The 26,557-nt window shown below is 39.4% G+C and overlaps 1 protein-coding gene and 1 long non-coding RNA gene across 4 annotated transcripts in view; both read right to left on the bottom strand.

The window, feature by feature from the left end:
• Positions 1–26,557, bottom strand: part of LOC308199414 (BEN domain-containing protein 5) — a 923,492-nt gene that overhangs the window by 229,060 nt on the left and 667,875 nt on the right. The gene's annotated exons all lie outside the window — the stretch shown is intronic.
• Positions 7,634–26,557, bottom strand: part of LOC308199418 — a 49,651-nt gene continuing 30,727 nt past the window's right edge. Inside the window, exon 2 of the long non-coding RNA XR_013954628.1 lies at positions 7,634–9,918. This is a non-coding gene — a long non-coding RNA (uncharacterized lncRNA). The remainder of the gene's footprint in view (positions 9,919–26,557) is intronic.

Genomic DNA, 26,557 nt, shown 5'->3' with positions numbered 1-26,557 from the left:
ACAAGCTGTTCTCTGCAAAAATTTTACTACATATGCAGAAGCCTTCCTATTTTTTTTCCTGATTTAAATAGGAAGACCCAGACTAATTACAGTAGGCAGAGAAGATTAGCCTCTCTTTGCACCATACCATACAAAGCCAGATTACACTGGTGCACACAGGGACTCAGTTTACACATGCTGTGTGATATAGAAGTTTCTGAACAAACAGAGGGGAACTTTCAACATGCATGACTATGTCATTTGATACAATTTTAGTTGCTCAGCTCTTCCTATTGAGTGAGGGCAGTATCTATGTTCCTTTAGCATAAGGAACTTCACCACCTGACATTTGAATTTGTGAGCCAAGGCTACAGAACTGAGTTTATAGTTACCCCACACACTGTCAGTGCACCCGAGGGTCAGCCAATACAGGACGGTGATAGATCAAAGAATATGCTGCTGATTTTAAGTTATTTAAAGTAAAAACAACCCTTCTCACCCCAATCTGTAGAAAGGACACAAGAGTGAGGAAGGGAAAACACAGCCAGGGGGAATGTCAGCAGAAAATAAGGACAGAGGAGGTGGAGGAGGGAACATCATCTAATAAACCTTATAAACCCTGGCTATAGCTCTGCATGCATGCATTTCTTTTGCTGATATAGGATGCATACTCCATGTAATGCTATTCTTGTGAGCCAGGAAAATCTGCATGTAATACAGCAGGAGAATGCTAATGACTTTCAGCTGAGCTGGAATTGAACATTACTTGCCTTTATCAAAGGTAGACTTCAGAGCAAACAGTCAGCCTTGGGGTTTCTCATGGAGTTAGAAATCAGTGAATACAACATGACCACATACATCCCTCTTTGTGCTAAGTGTCCCCCAATTGCACAGGAGTTGATAATCCCTCCTAAATATCCCTCAGGCTATAGCACAGGTATTTTTCAAGCAGCACTTTGTCAATAAGAAAAAAGTAATTTCAAGCCCATTCAAGTGATGAATACTTGAAGCATACGTGGGTTAAAGAGCTCACCCAACACAGGCTGCTAAGTCATTGGCATAACTGCCAGCAAAACGTTTGTACTCCCCGCATCAACCTGTCCTCACCAGGCTGTGAGGACTGCCCCTGTTTTGTCTTACCTACATCTCTGATGGGAGCCACATTACCTGAACACGCTTCCACACTGAAGACATCTGACAGATTTAGAGCTATTTCAGATAAAAGAAAAATGAATAGATACTCCAGATGAGTGGGAGAAAAACAGCAGCTGATGGCCTTAATCCTGATGGCCTTTTTCAATAGAAGCTACCAGCAAATGACAGAAAAGCTTAATTTGAATGAAAAACTAGGTCAGCACTTGCAATGACTGCCTTCTGAGTTTAAGAACTGATTTAGAAGAAACAGAGAATGGATTACCCCTAATTTGCTTTATCTTTACATTCTTGATCTATTGATTATAATAATTGTCGCTAATGGAAAGATAGGTTCCACAAGTATTACCATACAGACAGCAAGCAAGAGTGAAAACGGATTTAAACAGTGTTGTTTCCAGAGTGCTGGTGTAATGCAGTAGTGCTAATGTACTGCAAGACTGCATATTTCCAAGGCAAAGAAGAAAAAATAAAGTTTGTGCCATGAAGTACAAGATTTTCTCATCATTGTAGAAAAATCTTTCAAACCAGTCATGTCTGCACTGATGACATTTAAGACTGAACCCTGGAGAGATTTTTCAGAAGTTGTCAAGGCTGAGCCCAAACCACTACCCCAATTTTCAGAAAGCTTCTAAAATGAAAACTTTTTGAAGGTCATTGTCCTCTATCAAATATGTGATGTAGCATTGTCTGAACATGAGGATTGAAGTCAGAAATCCTGTATTTTTTGTTGCTCCTCCACCAAACTGACGAGTAACCTTTCAAAAGACACTCAAGAATAAATCCACAAACAGATTTAGCAACTAAAGTAACCTAAATCCCATTTAAGTCCAAAGTTTAGATCTTCAAAAAACTTTATTCAGTTGTCCCGTACTTTAGGAGATGTCAATATCCATAGGCAACCAGAGCTCTCTCTTTGGCCAAGTCCCCTCAAAAATCCACATGCCTCTGTCTCTCCCACTAGTTTCAGCAGGCATTTCTAAATTTTACCTAATGGAAGGGAACCAAACAAAATATAGCAGTAAAAGCACAATGGCAACCACCTGTTTTGTTCAGTACTTACTCAGAATGCAGGAAGTCCCCAAACAAAAGCTCTGCCTGATGGCATTTGAAACTATATTTACACTTCCAAGAGTACCCTAAACATATCACATTGCAGGAGTGTTTTTTTTTTTTTTTTAAATATGAATACTTAACATTAAAAAAGCACACAGCAGAATCCTGTTTTGCCTCCTTCCACACTGACACCCTCAATACTAATTTACAGGATCATGATTACTTGTGCTCAACAACTAACCCATTGTACATCGACTTGGGTGACAGAAAGCAAAGTAGATTCAGCATGAAGAATTCAGGGCCTCTTCCTAGCCCCACAGCCTGAGGACGTGCATGCTTTCAAGGCTCAGATTTAGAACGTGGTCTGGAAAAACTAAGATTATGGAGGCTGGGTCAAAAAGTTGTTTCTTCCAATCATCCTCTGGAAGGGGAGTGTTGGGGGGAATGGCTTGCCTAACTCCAGGAGAGAATCCTCAGTCAAAAAGCCTTCTCAGTGCTAATAAAAAAGTGAAATAAATATATGGACAGAATTCAAGGCCTGTTCTTCAGGACTTCATACTTGGGTGCCTTGATTTGGCTGCTTTTCTAAATCTCATTCTTTGAATGTTCTGGAACACAGAGGACTACCAGAGGACTGATGCTTCCTGTAAGCATCAGCTCAGAGTCCTTCAAAATTAGCACAGGAGTTGTATGTACGTACACTCCTTTTTTGTACCCCTACATTTACAACTCAATTTACTTTCCCCCAGTTTAATAACACTAGTAATAACTACCTGGTTTTAAACATTGCTTTGATATCCTTGAATGGAAAAGAACTTCACATCTGCATGCATATATTACTAAAAACAACTTGTGTGTTTTTTTTCTTTTCACTAGGAAATTTTGGAAAGTACTTTTCCAAAATCTGCACCTTGATCACTCAGTATTTTATCTACAAAAATGCAGACTTCAAGTTTTTATTTGCTTGAGTAGACAGGAGACATCAGGGGGAGAAAAAAATATATGACGCTCTTGAACATTTTGTTTTTTAATCCATTCCTTTCCTACTTATCTGGCTGTGGGTCACACATACATTGTTATGAAAGACAACTAAGTATGTCGAGATTATACTAGTAAGTCAATAGTGGATATATTATGCTTTTACTTCTAACATGCCATTTACTCCTTTTTTGGATAGAAATAGAGAACCTGAGCTGCATACAAATGGGTCACAGCACCTCATGTTTACCATTAAACATGAATTAAATCTGAGTAGCTTGGCATATCTCTATAATAAAAAAGGCACCGTTAATAAGATTTCATTAAACGGAGAGCTAATGTGTAACAGTCTTATATCAGATATGTGAAAACAGAATTTCATAACAAGGCTGGGAGAAGTATTATCAAGGACCTAAGTAGAAAATCTGTCTTTTTCGATACTGGAGGAATTTATATTTGAAGAGTGTTCTTTCCTATTGAGATCTTCATTGACTTGTACAAAAATACTGCTTTTAATCTCAAATCCCCACTGGCATTTTCATATAAGCACTGAAAATGCTATTGGGCTTTAGAGATTTAATTTAATGAAGGAAAAGTATTTCTATTAAAGTATGTAATTTTTATTTTTTTAAACACAACATCTTCTGAGGAACCAGGGAAACGAGATTATTTTAAGCTCTGAAAAACTAACCTGTGCCCTTGTAGAACTCCTGCTTCACAAAGAAAGCTTAACAGCTGTGGCAGAGACTGTAGGTGCACTCGAAAAGGGACCCTACTGTCCCAAGTCACATACACACTGAGAATGCCAAGCCTGGAGGAGAAGGAAAAGAAATGTCCCCATGCAGTCAGGTTGTTTATGCTAAACTGCTGCATCATTAAGCTCCATTCTGAAATGTCAAAGATGGCAAAAACTCACCAAATAGCTACTAAATCTTCTGCATTAATGGACTGATCCTCCCCATCTATTTATGTCAAAAAGTATTAGGTCTGGCTGGGTAAGAACCAAATTCACTGTTGGGGTAAATGAAAACCACTCCATCAATTTGGGCAGAATTGCACCCATTGGCTCCTGTGATGAGGGACTCTGAATGTGCCATTGTGGATTCCCTGCACATTAATTCTCATGATACTGCCTTTGTGAGGCTAAAAAACTGTTTTATTTGTGATTTGTCTATGTCTTTATTGTATGAATATTCATTACAAATACAAAACCCTTTTCATATTGAAGAAAGTGCACTTGACACCAGGAAGCCTCTCAATAGGACACTGCCAGGGTTGACAAGATGAACAGTAAACACAAGTTACAGCAGTTTTTCTAATTTTGTGCAAAGCTTACACAGAGTGAAATTTCCTTGATTTTTTTTAACGTGTTACGTTTTTATTTAACAACCAAACAGATCACTATTGTGATAACAATGTAAACCGTATAACCCTATAATATGTTCCCTACTACAGCTACAGGTGAGACAAGGAATTATATGAAGAGACACTGACAGCAGAAGAGTAGTCCAGAAATAAATTCTGGTCGTTTCATAAGATCCACTGCTTATATTTGGACAACTAACTCTGCAGAGGGATCGTTTGTGTAAGGATGTAATGAGAACAGGGCAACTAGATGCCATTACAAACAAACAAAAGGATCACATCTAGTTTCTGAAGTGATGTAACCTCAGCAAAAGGAATCTAAAGGATTGCGATGAAAAATTATTTCCTCATAACCAACCAATGGAGCTGATGTTCACTTCAACAGGCCTTCAGCCCCAGAGCTTCATCACAGCACAAACAACAGCCTGCTTTGACCTTTCAGTTCCCTTTCCCATGTTTAACTATGGGCCTTATCTGTTTACATTCTCAGGCCTTTCAGGTATTTCTCCTTAGGCATGAAGTTGTGGACAAAAAGATAATTCTGCCATTAACTTCAGTAAATTCAGGATTCCCGTGTGCTTGTAGACTAGTCGGTACAAGAGAGCACCTCACTACTTGAAGTCCCTGTAACTAACAATAAGGTAAACCTAAACTGTGACTGGGAATTCACTTAGCTTGCTGCACCAGGTAGAAGATCACTATCAAAAACTGAAGGTTCATTTCTGAAGGTCAAAAAGCTTAGCAGACATAAGTTAAATATTACTAATCCGGGCATATGAGCAATCACCTGATGTATTTGGAAGAGCATATATTCCATCTGTGGGCTCCTGTGCATAAAAATATTTTTCATTTAAATCTAATTAAACCATGGGTGAAAAGAGATCTATGAATCTTTCATCAAAATAAACACTATTTGATGGATATTTTTGACACCTACACATTTGAGCTTGACAATTATTTCATCTTAACAGCCTCAGTTTATTTTTGCCTTGGGTACAGGCAAGCATGATAGACCAAGATCTGATTTCCGTTATTGTTCTTGAAATAGTTCCCTGCATGTAGACAGCTCAAGTGCAAAGATAAAGAGTTTTTATGTTTGGATTAGCAAGCATCCAGAAATTCCTGTTTTTACTCAACACTTACCCAAAATTATGCAAATAGCCACTAGAGAACATTTTTGCATGAAAGTGATCAATATTATCACTGAGTAGTTCTGTCTTGGCAGTTCTGGCTCCTCACTAAAGCTCTAAGACATGCACAGAGTTACACTCTGCATAAAAACACAATCCTTCCTTGAACGCTGCCACACAACTGGCAGAATATTTCCATTCTTTCACAATCATATCCAGGAAAATAAAAATCTGATTTGATGACATAAGATCTGCATACAACAAACATTCCTCATCTTTCCATCTTCTGCAGCAGTTTGGATTCGCATCCATAGTGAGACAATATTACACTCCAGGAACAGATACAAGTTTCAGATCCCAGTTTCAGGGTCCAATGTTCTGCTTCAGTTTAGTAGCCCATGAGATTCACTTGAACTCAGATGATTTGAGCCTATTCTTTTGGATCTGGGTAACAAGAACTTTCCTTTGACAGAAGGTCTTTCAGCTAATGGCACCTAGCAAGTCCTGTAAGGAAATGGGATTCTTCACTGGAGCTACAAAAAGGAGTCATCCAGTTTTTATCTGCAAAGGGAAATGATAGTGCCAAAAATTCAGTGCTGGAATTCCAATTTCCACTGCTGGAAATTCTTCTCTTGGCCTGACTTTCCTTGCAAAATCCACGGGGCAGCATTAGGACATGTGTGGAGCCTAACGTAACTTCTGACCTGACAAAGTTATGCAGCACTTCCACTGTCCTTCATTCTGCTCACTAAAACAATCCACCTGGAAGAATCCATAAGGGCAACCCACCTGAGGGATGGGCCTGCAGAAGTGATGGGATTGCTGTCTCTGAGAATACTAGCGCATGTGAGTATTACTTTTGCCAGGATCATCTCACCTGATTTCCGTTAATCCAGAGTTAAGATTTCAACAACAGGCAAATTTGTGCTTACCATGGTAGTGCTTGCCCTGTTGACAGTGCTGAGTGATTCTTAAGTGCTCAGTAAATCAGTGAAATTTTCTGAACAGTGGGAAGTTCTGATGTCATTAACAAGAACATGAATGTTAACTAGCAGCTGCAAATTAATTTGAAAAACATATTAGAAACTGCTTATTCTTTTTCTGCTTTCTGCTGCATACCGTGTGACCCAGGCTGTCTACAGCAGGGACAGCCATTGCTCCAAAACGTCCACAGTATTCAGGATTTGAATACTTCAATTTTCCAAACATTGACTTAGCTTTTATGCCTTGCATTGACTGTGATCTCAGAATATTAAGGGTCAGAGCATTGCCTGCCTGACAATTCTTTTCTCTGTCAGTTTTCATATCATGCTTACCTGGGGAGTACATGAACACCTTTCAGCCCGTGCATTAGCCAGGATGGCCACATGTCTGTCTCTGATCCGGGTGCAGTCTTGCCAAATGGGCTTCATTTGTGCTGAGGCTACCATCCAAAAATAGGCAAATGGGATCAGGGAAGGCAAGGCAAACAGCATTAAACGTGTAATGATACCAATTAATGAGCGCTTGCCTCATGTTTTGGAAGATGGGAAACCATTTCAAAAACCTGCTAGGGTTGTGTTTAAACAATAACTGCCTACTTTCTTTTAAAGGGAAACAATCTTACTTTATTTCAGTTTGCTGCTTCTAGCAATGTCAGCTTCTTTAATTATTGCTATTTAATTATGTCTTAGCATTTGAACTCTCCTCATTAACCTTCATCAGAGTGAGATACCTAGGATAATGCAATGGCAAAGCCAACATCTTGTGTAATATTTTTCCCTCCCTCCGCCCCCTTCCCAAATCTCCAGAATTCATTAATTGAATGTTAGAGCATCTGGGCCACTTAAGTATTCGAATCATGCAGCAACATGGGTAGTGTTAGCCTGCTATGGCTCAATAAACCTCTCATTCTCTTGTTCACGGTTCATTTGAATTTTGCAGAAAACTCTGGGAAAAAAAAATGAGGCATTCAAATAAAAATGGTGCAGATAATGGTAGGAGGAGATGAAGAACTCAGACAAATGTTTACCCTAAGTACCATGTGTATGTGGTGCTGTCATCCCTCTAATTGAAAAAGGGAATGGGCTTTAGAGCAGAAACCCACAAGCCAGAGTACCCAGGCTCTATTCCTGTGTGACCTTCAGTTGTCACTGTAGCTGTCCTCTCTATCTGAAAGTAGAGTTTTTATTTTATTCTGGAAAAGTAACAGAGCCTAATTTCTTGTTTGACAAGTGCTCTAAGATCCTGGGAGGAAAGGTATAATAAAAGTGCAAAATAAAACTATATGTGGCAGTATTACTCCTGGTTCTAATGGATTTTAGTAGGATCTTTAATCCCTTTATCTACCATGAATAGATGTATTGTCTATAAAAGAAACTTTAAGCTGTTTCACTCCACTTTGGTAACACCTTGGTAATGCAAATATGCCTTTGGAGTCTGTCTCATGACAGTGGAAAATGAAAGTGCAGGAGTAAAGTGTAATGGCTGTAATGGGGATTCTTTAATGCAGTTGTTGTACCTAGGCAGGAATTCTGTATTTTCATTTCAGTTCTTTGCTTTCTGCACCATATAAACCTGGTTTATGCCATGTCTTGTCCCAGCATTGTGTATTCCTAAGGTGTGCTTTGGATTAGGCTTTTTTGGAATAAAATGTAGGCTGTACACCTACCAGGACCATATCTGGGAATTGATCTGGGCTTTTACTGAGGTCCCTGAGAAAAGCAGGAGCAGGATGATGTTTTCACATTGAGTATTGCTTGGGGTAAGTTTGGATGTGATAGCACTCAAGAAGGGCTGATCTTTATTTCATGGAGAGAGTTCGGGAGAGAGACTCTACCAAAGGTTTGCCTTAGCAGAATCAGAACAGTTATGTGAGCTGCCAAGGTTGGAGACTCCAGGCACACTGCAGTCACTGCAAGGAAGCACGAAACTGCCGAGGGTGCTTGAACCCTCAAGAACTTGCTTTGCCCTGTGGACAGGGTTGGCTCTTTACTTAAATACTTGAAGCCAGGTTGGTTGAATCGTGGTTGGAAGTCAAGAAGGCAGTTAGGTACCTGACTCTTCCTTTACCTTCTGAATCCCATGGATTCAAAGAGGTTTTTGAGTGTCATCTTGAGTCAGTTCCTGCCTAATTTGCCGTGCAGCCTCAGGACTTCCTTTTTTTCAGACTTGTTCTCTGTTATTTTTCCAGAGAGCCAAAAGGACTCTCCCTTCCTCTGCCTAGGGCTACAAGTGACCTTCCATGTAATGTTTATTGCTAGTACTGATGAAGGGGGGTCTCGCCTTGGCTTGACTCTGTGCTGCATGATTGCTGGGACTGATGTACACACCTTGCTTTTGCCAGCACGCTGAAGATAGCCAGGCTTCTAAGCAGTAAGAGTCAAGCTGAATGGGAGAGAAGATGGTTCTCCTCTGAGCTGAGTATCTGAGGCACTGTCTGTCCTGGATATGGTTATGCATTGCTCTGTCATGCAGTGAAACTTCTTTGCTTCTCTTCAGGAAAAAAGTTATGTTGTGATTTTCAGTGGTCATGTCAGGTTGGTCGACGGTATGCTGGCAGTCCTGCAGTGTGTACCTGCTGCACAAGTAGCATCCCTACCGAGACTGTCAACGTTTCATTTTGACTGCTTGTTTTTTCTCTCTGAACTTGATGATGCTTTGGATTTTCCAAGGACAAGCTCTTCCTTTCCCAGTCCTTGACGATTAGGAGTCTGGAACAGATGTTTTTGTCTCTTTTCTGTTTGCATCCCACATTTGTTGAGGTTCACTAAGACTCTCTCTCCATCCCTAGAAAACTGTGTAAACCCTCCCTTCCAGAAACCTTTGACCTTCTCTCAGCAAAGAGCTCCTGAAGTAGACTGTCCAAAGCCAGGCTATTTTGTTGCTTTCCTTTTTGTTAAAAGTGTTTTCCCTGATGCAGAAACAAATACTTCTCTTGCCTTTTTATTCTTTCATGACTGAAAGTGGGAGTAGGAAAGGAGTGGAAGAGCTATAAACAGTGTAAAAATGGGACTGCTCTGTGTCACTAACTCTGCAGAACAGGTCACCAGTCAGATGCATTAGCCTCTTATTTCTTATGCTCTGTTTCATATTTTGTCTTTACTCTTATTTATCTGATGTAGAGATGTGAATTTTTTGACAATCACCAGCCAATAATTCCACATTTGTTAAAAAGAAAATGAGATAATCATCATGTGGCCTGGTATTACTGGAAGGTACTGGAAGGGCAGATTAGATTTGCTCAAAAACGGTGGCATTTTGTGGTTACTTTTATGTTCTGTAAATAGAGGAAGAGACAGACTGAAGAGATTACTTTACAAAAAAATCCATTTGAAGTCACTGGGGAAGCAGGTAACCTTCAGATCTGAGCTTTGCATAAGAATGCAACAGGCGTTTCTATTAACACTGTCAGCTTCTTTAAAAGAAAGAAAGAAAATAGTGCCTGCTGCCCTACATCAACCTTCCTCCCTGCCTTTTTTTTTTTTTTTTTTTTTTTACCTTCCACCCACCTTGTCCCCTGGCAGTGCCATTAGAGATGAGCCAGTGACTCAGGGCAGTTTCTCAGCTGAGGGAAGTGGTCATAGCTCCATTGGCTTCAGTGGAACAGTAACAATTTTTGCTGGCTGAAGGATGGTCCCTCATGGTTTGAACCTGACCCTGTTTGTTGTTTTTTCCCCCCCCCTACAGTACTGGGATTTGTTTGATTCTCTATAGTGAAAGAACTTGTAAAGTTTTGACCTGTATCCAAATTTTGAGTCTGTTTAAGATGGGTATTTTTTCACACTGGTTCTGAATCAGAATTTGGATAAACAGGTTTGGGTAGACAGTAAGTCTGGTTTCTGATTCAACAATGTGTGGATGTGTTAAAATATCTACAAAACAAACATCTTTGAAATAAAATGAAAATGTGGTTTTCAGAATCTGGGAGGGAATGGTTGGGAAAAGCATCCCTTTCTGTGTACCATGTGCTTTCATGTCCATAGGTGTTCACTGCTGAGCATTGCTCCAGGTGAGGCAGGAGGCTAGATGGACCTGTCATATGCAGATCTCATTTAGATCTCTTACCGTTCTTCCACTTGTAGTGTCTTTTCAATTTCAGGTATTGGTCCTCAGCTTGCAATGAAAATAGGGACTTGCATTCTCTGCATACAAGCAGAGTTGCAAGCAATAGTTACGTATGAGACTGCAGCTTCTCTAATGCATATCAAAATCCAAAATGTACCTAGTAGGATTTGTTAAGTAGCAGAAGTGAAAATATGAAGTTTTAAACAGATTTTAAAATATGGTCTGGTACAAAAAAGGTAACGTGTTGTACTAACAAAATGCAATTTCACACCTTTCACACTATTCTTCACAATAGTACATCAGTAAATGGCAAACATGCATCTAAAAGGAGAAAGCAAGGTGAAATGGGGAACAAGAGGATTTCTCCTGGCTGGATAAAAATAAGCCTGTGTTTAGAAACACTGGGAAGGGAAAGGAGAATGGATAGTGGTGTTAGAGAGTCAGTGTAAACCAGCCCTTCTCAGAAAGTGGCTTTTTCTAAAACAGACTCGAACATTTCACCCTACTCCTGACCAGTGGCTCCCACAGTACTGATGTGGCATCTGTCACTGCAAACACCCGAATAGCAATGCATGTCCTTTCGTAAATCTGCCAGCAGACAGTCAAGGCAAAACTTGCAGCATTTTTATTGAAGGTGTAAAATGAGTATCAGAACATGCAAGTTGTGCACTCATTTTCATCTGAAAGTCAGAGTAGTATTTAAAACTATGTCTCAATAGTTGAAAATCCAGCACATAAATCCACTGAACTCCCATGAATGCTTTCTCTGGTCATTGTGTCTTACTCAGAGGCTAAAAGTGATGAGGAAAACACTACTGAGAATACGACAAACCAACAGAAAAATACCTCCCTGCTTATCCCCATTACAAAGGTGTGATGACCTTGCTGAGTGGCGACCAAGGGGAATCTGGTTACAAATGAGTGGTGGCTAAGATTTTGACAGTAGAAATATGTCTCCTATAAGTTTTCCCTTAAGTTAAAGTGCTCTGCTGTCTCTTTCTACCTACAGATGTCTTAAATATGAGGCAAGAACTTGCCAGGAGTTTGAAACGAGGCAAAATGTACTGCATATATACCCATGGAAGTTGTACAATTTGAAGTTCCACAGACAGAAAGACTAATTATAACTTAGTAAACTCTTTCCAAGGTTGATTCCCCAGCGGCAGAACCTGGATAATCAACTTCCTAAAGCTGGGCACAATAATCCTTATTCTCAGGTGAGCTTCAGAATGGCAGGATTATCCCAGTCACAAAGGAGTTCCAAGACAAGAAGTTCCAAGAGATCAGCTACCCATGGTAGCCGTGATATCATCACAGAAGAAAAGACCCCCCCCCCCCCCAAAACAAAAGCTATACACAAAAGCTCATGATTCAAGGAATCACACCCATTTGATCATCTGCATCGGCACCCAAAGTTTTCTCACATCATTTATTACAGTAAAAACGCTTGTGCTCTGTCAGTCTTTTTTGCAGAGATTTAGCAACTGTGAGATACTTGATTTGCAGGCAGGAAACTGAGGTAAAAGAAAGCTTTAGCTTTTAAGACCCTAAACAGTTTAAGGTCTCATTACAATCACCAGAAAACATGTAGCCATACCTGCCGGCTCATGGCAGGTTTTCACTTTCTTACTTGCACAACTGCTATCGGCCTACAGTCAAAAAGCCCTTACTCATCTCATGACCTCTATGTTTCTCCACATACACAGATTTATTTTAATTACTTTCATTGTTAAGAATCACTTCACACATGCTCAATGATTGCAGATCGCTAATTCAGTGTAAAAATGTCACAACAAATATTTAGAGAACTAGCACAACAGCACTCCATGTCTCAGCATGCTGACCAGAAAACCAAGAGCTTATCCTGAATATATTTAACTGTTTTAATCCTTTGAACTACCTTTAATGAAAGAGTACAATGTTAAGTCATAATGGCCTCTATTAATGGTCCTTAATAGAGTACAGTATGCAAAGACTAACATTGACACTTAATAATCAAAATCTGAAGTATGATCAATTTGAGCCCACCAGGTAGGTTGTAATGACAGGGACAGCAAACATTTCTAATCAAAGAGTAATCAAAGACATCTTGGAACAGCTTCCTCAGATACACAGACGTCTCGGTATTTTATAGGGCTCAAACTCCAAACTCCAGCCTAATGAAACACAATGTTATCATAATCTCTGTAAGGCTTATCATCAATTATCCACTGCATTGAGATGGGAAGAGGAAATAACAGAAAGTTGGCATAGCAAAAGAAGTCGATAAGGTGAAAGATATGCAAATTGGACAAAGCAATCATTCTATTTAGTGTATATACAAATATATTTGAAAGGCAAAGTTAAGTAGAATGAGATCACCAATACAAAAAAAACGTTTTGAGGAGATTAAGATCAAGATGATTTCTAAATAACACAGGTAATTGGCTAGTGAACAATCAAAAGACTTGACTGTACTGCAGTTTCCTTCTTTGCTTTTATATGCATCATTTCATCTCCCACTTGGATTTATACTACTTTTATAATATACTGCATTGCAAGAAAGTTGTGGCCTCCAAATCAGATAGGTCCTCTAGGAATTCAATTATTCACCCAATGAAATGCTACATGAAAGCCCTCTATCTAATGATTTTTTTCTGGCAAGGAATTGTAATTTAGTGGTGTCCCAGTCAAACAAAATAGTGGACAAGGAGAATATTTGCAGGCAGCACATTCAAAATTAGAAAGACAATATTAGATTACTACTGAGTCATCAATTTCACTATGTCAACTTCTCATAATAAGGTGGCTACTCTCAATTTTCAAAAATAGTATGTATAATGCAAGAGCATTATTATGTATAATGCACAGCTGTTTCAGGGAAAATCAGAAGTTTTTGCCCATTAAGATTGCTAAGAAATTATAGTGTTGAAGGACAGTAACTTGAGGTTTTGACATTTGTTTCAACATAGACACAAAGAACACACAAGCTAGGTGCCACTTCTTTTTTCCCCCTCCAGGAACATACACAGAAAATCTTCATTCCAGCTTCTACTCTCCTTCATATCAAATTACTCTCTGCCAACGCTAAGGGCAATGAATATCCACCACTTGAATTCATTTAGAAAAAAATAGGGAAGAAACTACTAATGGAAGCTTCTTTATGTTTTAAAAGGAATAGTATCTGTTATCCTAGAGGCCAGGTGCATTTAAGAATATACTTACAAACTTTTCCTCATTCAACAGTTTCACAATTTAAAAGTGAGAAGAATGATGAAATTAAAGAAAAATTGAGGTTTAAGAGGAGGAGTGAATCAGTGGGATTAAGACTACTCACCACATATGGTACATCACTACCATTGACTCTCTGTTAATTGTGAGCGCACACGAGATGTGCGTACTTCAAAAAGACTGCATTTCTAAAGCTACAGTGCACATTGCCCAATGATGCTGGGAAAGCATCTGCAGCACTTTGCCCATTTACATCAGGCAGGGTATTAGTAATCCATGATATAGTATCCTCTGTAGTATCCTCTTCCCCTTTCACATTTAAATGCTAACAACTCCATACTGGGAATCAAGTTTATATGAAGCAAACTTTCCATAAAAGAAACAAACCATGCTAAACATCCATCTGATTTGTGTTTTACCTGGGGTACTTCTCTCTTTCCCCCTTTATCATATCTAATATCCTCAGGAAACAGCACAATATTAATACAATATTCCAATGATCCACTTATCTCCACCAAATAGTCCCCTTCTCCTCTGTCACTCCCCTGAGCATGAAGACAAATTATATATATATTTTTAAATTCATTCTTTTGGTAATAAAGCAGCTTATCTTATCAGTCACTGCATGCATTAAAGTGTTGTCCCCTAGAGGTATAATTTTCCACTATACCCTACCCTTATTTTAGCATCTGTTAGACTGAACTGTATTTACAATCTGTGTACTAATATCTGACCCTTGGCCTTGAGGTAGGAATGCTGATCCCCAGCTTTATCTGACAATTCTCATTTTCCTGCAGTTGCCTCTGAAAGTAAGTGAAGATTAGTTTGCTTTCAGGGTTTATTGATTAAGCACTGTAAAAGATGGTTGTTATGAACTAACTTGGGTCATAATCACTTAAATAGGTCTCAGGAGCAAGAAGAGTCATTTTCTTGCAAAGATAAATGAAACTACATAACCACATACGTAAGATAAAACACACACGGGTTTTCAGGGGTACCTGTGCTTTATGTTGCAATTACAATACAGAAGAGTGTTTTCCCCTCTTTAAACACTCTCCCACCACTTTCCCTTAAGTTTGCAAAAGGCAATGCTGGCGATCATAATCTGTGCAGTCACATTTTCTTCTTACACAGTGGCTTTCATCAAGGATCTCAAGTTACTTTTTGAACACTGATTAATCCCTACCTGTGAGATAAGCACTGACACACATAGGAGGACACAGGGTGTTCCACGGCTTATCCAAAGACAAAGTTCCTGACTGGAAGTGCTGGTAACTGAACCCACACTGACTGGGATCAGATTAGGTGACCTCCAGAAGACCCTTTCAACCTTATGCTATTTTATGCAATGCTACGCAAGTCACCCCTCACTTAAAATACTTGAAAATGTGCAACGTGCTTAATAAATGTCAGCCACAAGACAAGATACACCCACAAGCTGCTAAAGCTTGAGGTCTACATGGAAGCAGACACCTCAGCTAAGCCTGTGATGACTTAGCATCCCTTGCTGAGGGGGAGAGGCCAGTGATGGGGCCCCAGCATATCATCCCCTCTCCAGGGGGGATTCACTGGGTGTTCTGCTTTCAGAGCCCCTTGCTGTGCTCCTTGCTGGCTTCTCTCAGACACCTGTTGGCATGAAACCCCAACCAGACCTCATTCTCCCAAGAGAGGCTTCAAGAAGTTCGGCTTCAAGAAGTTTGCCTGCGCATCCTGCTAGATGAGGCAACAGCAGACCCTTATTTCAGTAGCAGGCTGCCAAAGAGTGTTTATAAGAGAAAATCATCATGAGTTTCAAAATAAAATTCAGACATCCTACAGGAGTGGCAGTGGGCAGGAAGACAGCCTCAGGCTGGAGAGGCATTATGTTGGAAGATGCTGGAGAGAGTGGGCCTGACAAGAATTTAAGGCTTAAATTGGTTCCTGCTGAAGACAGCATCAGATCATCTATCACATCCCAACAGAGTTAAACCTGGGATTTAACCTCAGGCCCTGGGGAACAAGCATAATCAATCAACAGAATTTCCACTGAAGAACAAGACACAGAAGAACACTACTCTGTTAACACCTAGAGAGTGAAAGGATTGCAGTGGGAACATGAACTCGGTGCTTGCATAGCCTATGAAATTCTGTATCACCAACTTGATATAATTATGCTTAAGACTAGAAAAATGCGCAGAACTATCACTTAACTTGTTCACATTAACCATTCCTTAAATCTGTGCTTAATATTTAAATTAATTCTCATGAACTAAGTCTGTTTGGAAAGAACCAGGCAGATATTTACAGAAATCCTCCATAAATATGTAAAGATACTTAATATTTTCATAGAAGACAATGAAGACAATTGAATTATGTTTAATAAAGTGCTATTTAAACTTTAAAATTAAGCAAAACACATTAAAAACTGAGATAAACTGGATTTTAAATAAGCTATACAGAAAAGCACCATTTTCAGTATGCGCAGAAATACAAATTCAAGAAAATATTCCATTGATCTGATCTTTTGCAAAGCCTGTGTAGCTTATTTGAACACTGCTTTGTTTAATAAGGAAATTTCTGAAGCTTTTCATTTCTGAATTACGCATTCTTTGAGCATGCATTCTGCTGTGCAGAACAGTTTTCTCATCCTGTATCCAAGAAAATCTCATTTGACCGGAAACCAAACCCACACCTAATTTCTCAGTCTTTCTGCCCTCTTTTGTCAATGTATTGGCTGTCTTTTTCCCCCCCCCCCCCCCGCCTAAGTTTTGTAGCTGTGCATGACGACTAATTATTGAACCCTCCCTTTCAACACAGAGAACCAGATTCAGGTATTTCTTTCAGATTCAATATAGATTTCTGTGGCACGTTCAGTAAGCACAACAAGACAGCAACTCCAAGGGAACAGATGTGTTCCTCAGTATTCACTATGCAACTCCCAATTTCTTCGTACTCACAATTTGAAGAAGAATAAAAATTTAGACTTATGAGTTGTTTTCTAGGTTCATTAAGGAACAAACATGTATATGATGTTTTATACGTAATTATCAGAAACTAAATTTTGGTCCCCACAGAAGACACTGAAGTCAGCAGTACTGGCCATCATAACTAACACAATCCAGTTCTTGCAAGTGTTTTGCCATCACTACACAGATCAGGATTCTGGTTATGCTCAGTGTTGACATTCTTCAGGCTGCACAGTGCTTTGTAGATCACAATCATTATTATCCTATCTAAAAATCTTTAGGTGATATTGTGAAGCAAACCTCGAGAAAAAAATGCAATCGATAAGTATTTGAAAACCAGTACCTGGGAAAGAGGGATTTGAACTAGCATTTGTTGTTCCGAAGCCAGTGCTGACGCTCTTATTTACCCTCCACAGAACAGTGATGGGGGGGGGGGAAGACTATAATATATATTATAATGAAAATTTCCCTTTTGCTTGAAGGTAGAAGAGATTATTTACTGGATTCTGACATTGAAATATCTTGTTTCAAATCAAAACTATTGAAAATATTAGAAAATTTAAAGTCAGATGTAGTCTGTCAGGATGCTCTGTTGGACTAAGGGTTGACAATTGATTTTTCTGGCCTCAGAAGCTGATCCCATCTAGGATTTAAGGCAATTGTCAAGACAAACTTGTTTTCTTCAGTGAATTTCTCATCTTACAGAAGAAAGAATATATATATATATATACACACACACACTCACCATGGTAGCACTTCAAACTGATCAAAAGAGCATCTGTGTTGCAAGACTCCTAAAATCAATGATACTCAGTAAGAAAAGAGGCACAGGGATCACATTCACTGGAGAAAGTACTTCGTAAGCAGAGTTCTTCATCATTATCCTAAGATCTAAATTTCCCTTAAAGCCTAAATTTAGAAAGCACAGTAACACTCTCTCACACTTGGTACTCTGATATGATTCAGCCAAACATCTGGAGAAGCACAGGTGGTTAGCAAAGCTTCTTCACCTCTCTCTACTCTTCCACTTTAGGAAGTGTTTGGAAACGAACTTTATTTCGTACACTACCTGATTATACTCCCTGGCCTGTTATAGGATTATTTGGTTATGTTTCCCCTTTGCAAACTACAGCCAGTCTGGTTTGGTAATAATTGCACTCACTGTATTTTGATATCAACGAGAACACAACACAGACAGGAGGCCTTCACTCTGCCTCCAAACCTACTCCTTCACACCTCCACTTCCTTTCAAAATGCAAACATTTGGTTGATTTTCTACAGGTCTGATCTGAATTTCAGAGGCAGGTGCACATAACCAGCTTCACTATCATCAGCAGAAACGCACAAAGCATCCAAGAATAAAAGCTCAAACACACGATCAAATTACTGAGCCTGAAAAGCTACCATGCATCAGCTGAAACTGTTACAGTGGTTCAACATGCTCAGATTGTGAAGGAAATTATCTTAGCTTAAATCTCTGTGGAACATACCTAGGCAGAATGATGCTACAGCTCCTGGTCTGAGTGGCATAAGAGCTGCCAACTGAGGCAGCTACTGTGGCTCAGCTGATGCAGGGTAACCAGACAAGATGTTTAGTCAGATGTCTTAAATGCAGCAGTTGAAAAAAGTAAATACATGTGAAAGTACATAAAGCCTGTGTACACGCTTTACATATTATACAGTACAAAGTAATGTTTTAAGGAATTATCCTTAAAAATCCTCACTGCACATTTGGGTACGTCTGAGGTGATGAAGGCACTGAAGACTTGTGCTTGGATGTTTTTAGCACGCTCTGCCTACAGATGCCTCAATAGCTCTGGTTCAGGATCTTAATGCTTTTCTTAAACATGAGCTTCTTAGTTGACAAAAAACAACAACAACAACGCTATTCCCCTAAGCAAAACACTTACTGTTGGAAAGATGTTTAACTTTCCCTTTGTACTCAGTCTTGGAGAGAAGGGGGGAAGGCGTTGAAATTTCCAGGTCCAAGTTACTCTCATCATGTGCATCAGAGCTGGCTGAATCAGTCACGCTGCATTACTCTACATGGCTGATTTAGCCTCGTATGATGAGTCACTGCAGTCAAGCGTCAGCAGAGATGTGCTACTTAAGAAAAAAAGTCGGTGCAGGTGCCGTGTGGTTAATTTTGTCTTTAAAAATTGATTCTTTTAATTACTTTTTAAAGCATGGTAGGAATATATTTAATCAGATGTGACGTTCCAAAAAATTGTAAAAATTATCTTTATTAATTTGTGTCCTGAGGCCCCCGGTGAGGGTAGGGAAAACTCTGCGCTGAGTACTGCACATTCGCGTGGGGAAGTGACAATGTCCCCTACCTGCACAAGACAATACACAGGGGAAAGAGCTCAGTACAGGAGTCCAGCCCCAGATTCCTGATACCCAGGACAATGAAACTCCATAACCTGAAACACCATAACCTTAAAAAAAAGTTTCTAGATGTTTTTAAAGGTATGGAGTGGAAGGAGAAAAGGGTAGAGGAGAGGCAAAAGATAAAGGCTCTGCCAATGAACAAGGTGAGCAGAAGACTCAAGTTTCAGTGACCTTGACATCTCACTCATCCCTGTTCAAGCAGCCTTATCTATGACATCGCATATGTGCTGTGGAAAAACAGGTCACTAGCACGCTTTGGCAGAACCTGAACCCCACTCCACCGGGGAAGAAAACTTTTTGCACTTGAAGTAATTTTTTGTTTCCCTTACAGCATCCAGAGCCTGTATTTCAGTGCTGAAAGATCACAGCATAATCCCGGAAAACTATAAATCATTCTCCCAGGATAGATCACCTCTTCCTCTTTTACTCTGCCTTTGTTTCCTGCTTCCTCTCATTTGCTTTTAGATGCCTGGGTAGATTTAGATTAATTGTAGGACTGAAATGTTACACTGAAGGGCTGTATTCATGCCTGATCTAGCTACTGCATCCTACATTCATTCACGTACATCAGTAATAAAAATAATCCTCTGGGAAAATATAGCTCAGAATGGATTTCTCTGTGACTGCCAGCATTTTTTCATTCCAAAGAAAACTAAAAGAAAGTTTCTAAAATGATATTGCAGCAGAAACCTTTAATGGAAATATCTCTAGGTAGCATCCCAGTTCACTAAAGAGGTAGGTTTCAGTCTAAAACAATAAGAATGAAAAGTGCAAAACCAAAATAATATTCACTGCATTACTCATATTTGTTTCCTTCATTATGACTTTGCAGTTCCTAGTTTAAGAAGCCAGAGATCAGACTTTTCCACGTATTGCAGAACCTATTCAAGTACCACTCGATCACTTGCCAACAGCTAAATGAGTGCTCCAAAAAGACCCAGTCCTGCATTCTTCACAGGAGCATAATGTATCAGAACACAGGTGCACCACTCTTCTAAAAGGCAGAGTTAGAACTGTTTTCTCCTGCTGTTAAGTCTCATTTAAGCAACCTTCTAAAATAAGCATATTCTAATTGAACTGCTTACAATACTTGACAGCATATTTTGCTAAAAAAAGGTGCATTTTCCATTTCTAAAAAGACAGTTAGGGAAAAAAGTTCATCTAAGGCCATAAAAGATCAGATTTTCTACAGAATATGCACGATGTAGACCAAAGTTGGTGATAATTTTTAAACAGTATTTACTTACAGGGTATATTAGCAGAGGAAGCGAAAAGAATTTTCCCTTGCTTCACTACACACACTGACATGAAAAAGTAATCATTCAAATGCTTTTAAGAAATGCAGTCTTGCTTGTACAACTCTTTGGAGTCACAGAGAAATGAATGTAGATTACAGCAGCAATAGAGAAGCTATAAATACACATACTCTGCCAGTCACATCTGCTGTTTTTTTTTTTTTTTAAATAAGATCATGGTATTGATATATTTCTTCTTGTAGATGATTTAAACAGTTATTTAGGATGTCAAGATTAAAAATAGTCTTTTAAAGAGCAGGTAAAGGCATGATTCCTAGGTTTTCTTTACTACACGTTCTAGACATATTTCACCTCAGAAAAAAATTCTGCTTTCTTATGGAATATCTTAGCCATTGATCAAAGATAACGTCTTTAAATATGAAGCTTAAAATAAATGGTATTATCTGGGCAAATAAAATCAAATAAAGCACCAATTAATTCAAACAAAAAGTGTTTTGCTAGAAAGGATTAGTTTTAACAATTTGAATTTCAAAGTTAAGGTAATCATCTTCAAGTTTCCCAACTGCTCATGGATATCATATCTGCATTTTCCAGATGACCTCATGTTTTTGACTGGTTTACAGTTAAAGTGGGAGGGGAGAGAGGTGTTTGAAAATGCAAATGGTTTGTTTTATTTCCCTTGTTCTCAAATAGGGAAACAGCAAATCTTCCCTCCCCTAGCTCAACCCCTCCAAAAAAAATCCTCCACATTGATCACAACATTCCGGAGTTTGATACACCTCAAAATGGGTAATACTTCTAAGCATGTAAATTGTCAAATGGTGAAACCAGTTTCTGTCTAGCTTTCATGATCAGTCTTTCAGCTCTTTAAATTTGTCATGGTGTCTCATTCCCATGCATTTCTAGGTCCTAAGCCTTTCTGCAGATCTTAACATTTAAGAAGTCATCAAGCTTAGAAAGATTTAACACTATAGATTTACTCCTGCACCTCCCCCTCCCCAAGTCTTCCCCCCCCTTATGTTTGACCAACATGGCATCTGAGGACCAGCACCATTTAGGTGAGGATGCAGGATTCAGTGTTCCTGTTTGGTAGGACCTCATTTAACAGCTGTACAGGATATTAACACACCAATTTTCCAGAGGAGCGCAGCAACTATTGTACCATATGAAAGGCCATACATTACAAAAGCAGAAAAGACAGTCAACAAGTCCTATCTTGTTTGCAAGGTGCACAGGGTGCCTCAATAGTGTGTGATTACTAACCAACCAGATTCCTCCAGAACAAATATAGCTTGATGTAAAAGCCAGAGCTTCTCTTATTGCACTAGTAGTTGCAATAACGACCAGTAAGTTATATATGAATGCATTTCTTGAGGCAATTTTGCTGGAGCAGAAACTTTACTTTCATTTACACAGTGAATTCAGTTAATCAGGACAGAGCATTCGTCTGTGGAACCTTCTACAGACCTGGATATTCATCTTCCTTTCTTCTGCAAGCAAGAATCTCAAAAGAAAGAAACCTTTCATCTCCCAACACATTGTATAAAAATACCTTGTTAGAAAGCTCCAATTTAACCAGAAGAGCTCCAAAACATCAGCAGAGACCTTTCATGAATAAGCCTACTTAACTTCCATATTTCTTAGGTAGCAGAAAGCATATTAGCATTTTGGAGCTCCTGGAAGGCTATCAGAGTGATAGTAAATATCATTTGATGCCCTGTACCTGATGAATTAGCACATTGCCTTCTGCCCAAGTGATACAAAAGATTTTGCTGTGTAGCACCTGGGATCCGTTCTGGTAAGCTCTGCAGTTGAGTTTGAAATTTAATGTAGATAAGAGTGATCCAAAGCCAGAAATTAATCTTCTTTTACTCCAATGGAAAGACATTACAACATTAATATCAGTGCAACACTACACTAAGCTTTTATGGAGCTTCACATGCAAGATTTTCCAGTCTAGAGTGACTTCGACACATGAAAAATAAATTTCCAGCTAGTGGAGACACACCAGTGGACACCCAGGAGAGGCGGTACTGTACACACATTCTTTTCTCCAGCATCTCAGGCAATTGTGCATGTTACAGCTGTTCCCTAGGCAGAGCTGAGCTGCGTGACTTGCCCTTCCATCAGGTCTCACGCTAACCTTGACAACTTCACAGCAGCCATTTTTCCCCACACAAACCACAATTTCTTGAATAATTTCTCCAGTGGCTTGGAATCTAGTAAGATTTTCTTAAATAAGAAAAAAGGTCCCCTCTCTTCCCTCTTCTATTTATGAAAAATGTATTTTGGCCATTGTGAAGAAAATGTCACTTTCTAGTTGCCATTTACACTTAAGTACCTTGGTGTTTCTTTGGGGAAATAGTGCATCACAGCATTTTGTTCTATAACTTTTAATTTTTCAGAACTCTTTTTTGTCCCCCAGAAATCTCATATGGAGAAGAATTGGCAAATTTTTCTATTCTGTTTTCCTTTGATTTGATTGTGCTGGGTAGTAAGAGTAAGTTTCAGAGGTAGAAGAATTTCCTACAAGCCTGTCTTCCTTAGCAAATTCTGCATAATTCTGAATCATTCCATAAATTGACTCATAGAATCATAGAATATCCTGAGTTGGAAGGGACCCAAAAGGATCATCAAGTCCAACTCCTGGCACCACGCAGATCTACCCAAAAATTCAGCGTTAAGCACAGAAGCTTGATATTTCAGGTACTAAGATAAAATAAATAAAACCATGGTCCAAACGAGTTTAAATGAATAGAGTTACACATACCAAAAATTTGACCCAGTATATATTTCTTAACATGAGTAGTAGCCTGAGTAGCACTAAAAACCTAGGACCTTTCAGTTTGAGACTAACAAAGCAAGATATATATCTTGTCAAACTGTAAACCTTAGAGCAGCACCAGAAAATGCAGCTTTTTAAAAGGTAACACCACAAGACCTTCCAGAACAGTACATAACACAACTCATCTTTATTAGAAGACAAGCATCATTTTTCACAGGGGAAACTAACTATGTCCAAAAAAAAACCAAAAAACAACAAGAAAGGAGATAGATCACTTAATCTTTCAAGAGATGGAGGTAGATCTATGTGAAAGGTACCATGGATGAAGGCAAGACAATGAGGTCTGGTGATCAAAATAAAAGGGCATATATAAGAACAACCCTTGAATATAGTAAAGAAAAGGACATCAGGAGTGATCAAGTATGCAAGACACTGGTAAAGGCAATCCAAATTTGATTCAGGACAAGAAAAAGTTCTTGCATTTGAAAGTCCACCTTACTCTCCTAAAAAAAAAAAAACAGCAAGTCTTTGAACTGTAGCTGCCAAATGATAAGGGAAATTTAAAAAAACTACTGTATCCACTGAAACATGCACTGAATCTTCCACATGGCATGATAAACTTCAAAAGACAGTATCAATATTACAATGTGCACAAAGCTATTTGTCAGGCCATAATCAAATCCCAGAATTAGTTCTGATAGAACGTGCAATTGCTTAACCTAGACAACACTTGCTGTCCTGATAGAGATTTGGTAGTTTGAGAGCAATTTTTTTAATTATTATTTTTAATCATCACTGCAGTCATCTTATTAATATGAGCCAAAAGGAACTTGACCTAACATAATATATTATGTCAGAAATGAACAAAAGAACACTCCTTTCTAATCCAGCAACTATTTTCAATTAAAACATCCACATTTGGATTCAAGCTTCTTGCAAGAGACTTACATTGGCTAATAACCTAGCTCTCCTAAGCTAGTCAGTTTTATCTGAATTAGAGATCAAGGTAGATCTGTAATTAATTATTCTTTCAGACAATCATATACTATTTATATAGCAGATAAAAGCATGTGAAAGTGCTGGGTTCTAAATCCTGGTCTCAGTTATGTCCTCGCATCCTGCTGCAGTAAACTTCATAAAAAATTCTTTTTTTTTTTTTTTAAATCCTTGGACAGCTTAGAATTTCCCTTTTTGTCAATGGTCTTTTGGTTTTATTATGCTTTCCATGTTTTAAGGAAGCCTAGACATGCTGGGTCCAGATATATTCAAGGCAAGAGCAAAAATTAATAAGTGCAATGCTGAACATACAAAAAAAGGACATTCAATCTGCTTCCAGGACTTCAGTATTTCATATAGACAGACCTAAGCCAGACAAGACCTTTTAAGAACACACAGCTAAACATGCTGCCTCCAGTACATATTTTCCATATGCAAGTCCAAGAAGCTAACAGAGTGTCTAAAAGTTTGGCGGAGAAAGAGAGGTCATCACATGTTTGGCAACACATCATTAACTTCTTAATTATGCACTAATCGACATCTGATATTTCAAAACCACTACTTGATGCAATTATGTTCCACTTCCCCACATTAAAGGAAAGATGGAACAGCTCTGCATCATCCACCTGCTGCATTTCTGTACATTTTCGAAAGCCCACTTAGACCAGAATAAATGAATTGTTTCTATCCACCATTGATATCAGGCAACACCTACATTGGTTTTAATACTTAAAAAAAAAAATCTTTGATCAGCAACCAGATTTAGGTATTAGAAATAGCTGCTTACTAACAGACTTCCCCAGAGCCCCACGGTAGTGAATTACAAGGTTCGGGACTAACCTGTACTCTGTAGTTTTGCCAAATTCTGCTGAGTGTCTATTAGGGCAGGTCCACAATGGCTGAGCCAATGCTAACAAAATAATAGTGCTTTTCTGTTTTATCTCATGACTGATTGCACATGCAGCTGTTCCATTACTGCCCCAGCTAACAGCACAGTTGGCCATAGCAACCCAGGACAGAAGAAACTGCTGACTCTACCTACCAGCCAAAAAGAGGAAAACACCACATTTCCATTAGTCTTCCTGCAAATCCAAGTGTACCGGAAAGCAGCTGTGCCTCTCCCACTGCCTCACTGCTGGATGCTTTTATCATTGCCTTTCTCCTAGCACTGGAAAATTTCCCCCTGGGGCACGTTTTACCCCGATATAGCAGACACCTGCTTCCACACAATAGTTTATTTACTGCTTGCCTCCACATGTGGCAGACTGAGCACTGCAGGGAAACCAGGAATTTGTTGCCTGGATGCCCAGAGGGTTACTGCTGAAGTAAGAGCCACTGAGGAAGCCTGCTATCTTTGAGCTCCTGAACACCTGCACTGGTGGTAGGTTCTTTGCATTGGCAGTCTTAGCACCTAGATTCCTCTTCTACTTTTCCCTGACTCTGCATGTCTTGTTCCACCAAGCAGGACAAATCGTTTTACCACAACTGGCTTTCATTTACTCCAGATATCAGGGGAAGGCAGGGAAGAAAAATAGCACTGGAGCACTTCCCAAATCTTCCCAAAGGCATCAGTCTCCTGTGGCCTTCAATGGCTGTAAGTTGCTAATTAATGCTGTATTTTACGATAGGACTGGAATCTCCTTAGGGGACACAGCTTCTACTCCCACCTCCTTTACAGACTTCCATTTTAATCAGCAAGAACCTAAACAACTCCAGGGCTCTCAGATCTGTAAAAAGGGACCCCCGATGCTGACAGAATTATCACCTCACCCTTCCAGAGGGCAGTCCCAGATCCAAGCCACGAACAGAGGCTCTCTGTATAATGCCCAAGTGGAACTGGCACACAAGGAGCAGGCAGCAGCAACCTCAGGAAACCCTGTGGAGTCCCCAGTGTGGCAAGATTTAAACAGCAGAGACTGAGAAGGCTCTCCGGGAGCTCTCCTGCACAACTCAGCTTTAAACTCTTCCACTACCACTTTTCAGGCGCTTGAACCTGTCCATACCCTGGGTACCACCAGCTCCCCCTCGGTGCTGAGGGTGAAGCAGCAGGCTGCCATCCACACTGCATTAGAGCCTGATCCTGCAAAGTGCACTGCCCTGGCAAGGTCTCAGGGTAGGACAAATTATTGTCCTGGCAAGACTGAGGAAGTGCTACACAAGTAGCATCTTCATAATTGCCTAGTCTTTAGCTAAAAGCTTAGTGCCTGCAATACCTCAAAACCAGCATCAGTGTTTGAGACAGAACTGACCGAGAGCACCTCAAACAAA

Source organism: Anser brachyrhynchus (assembly GCF_964034855.1).
Source record: "Anser brachyrhynchus genome assembly, chromosome: 8".
In the NCBI taxonomy this organism is placed as follows: domain Eukaryota; kingdom Metazoa; phylum Chordata; class Aves; order Anseriformes; family Anatidae; genus Anser; species Anser brachyrhynchus.
Note: the sequence above shows the minus strand (reverse complement) of the source record. Positions and strands in the feature narration are given on the sequence as shown.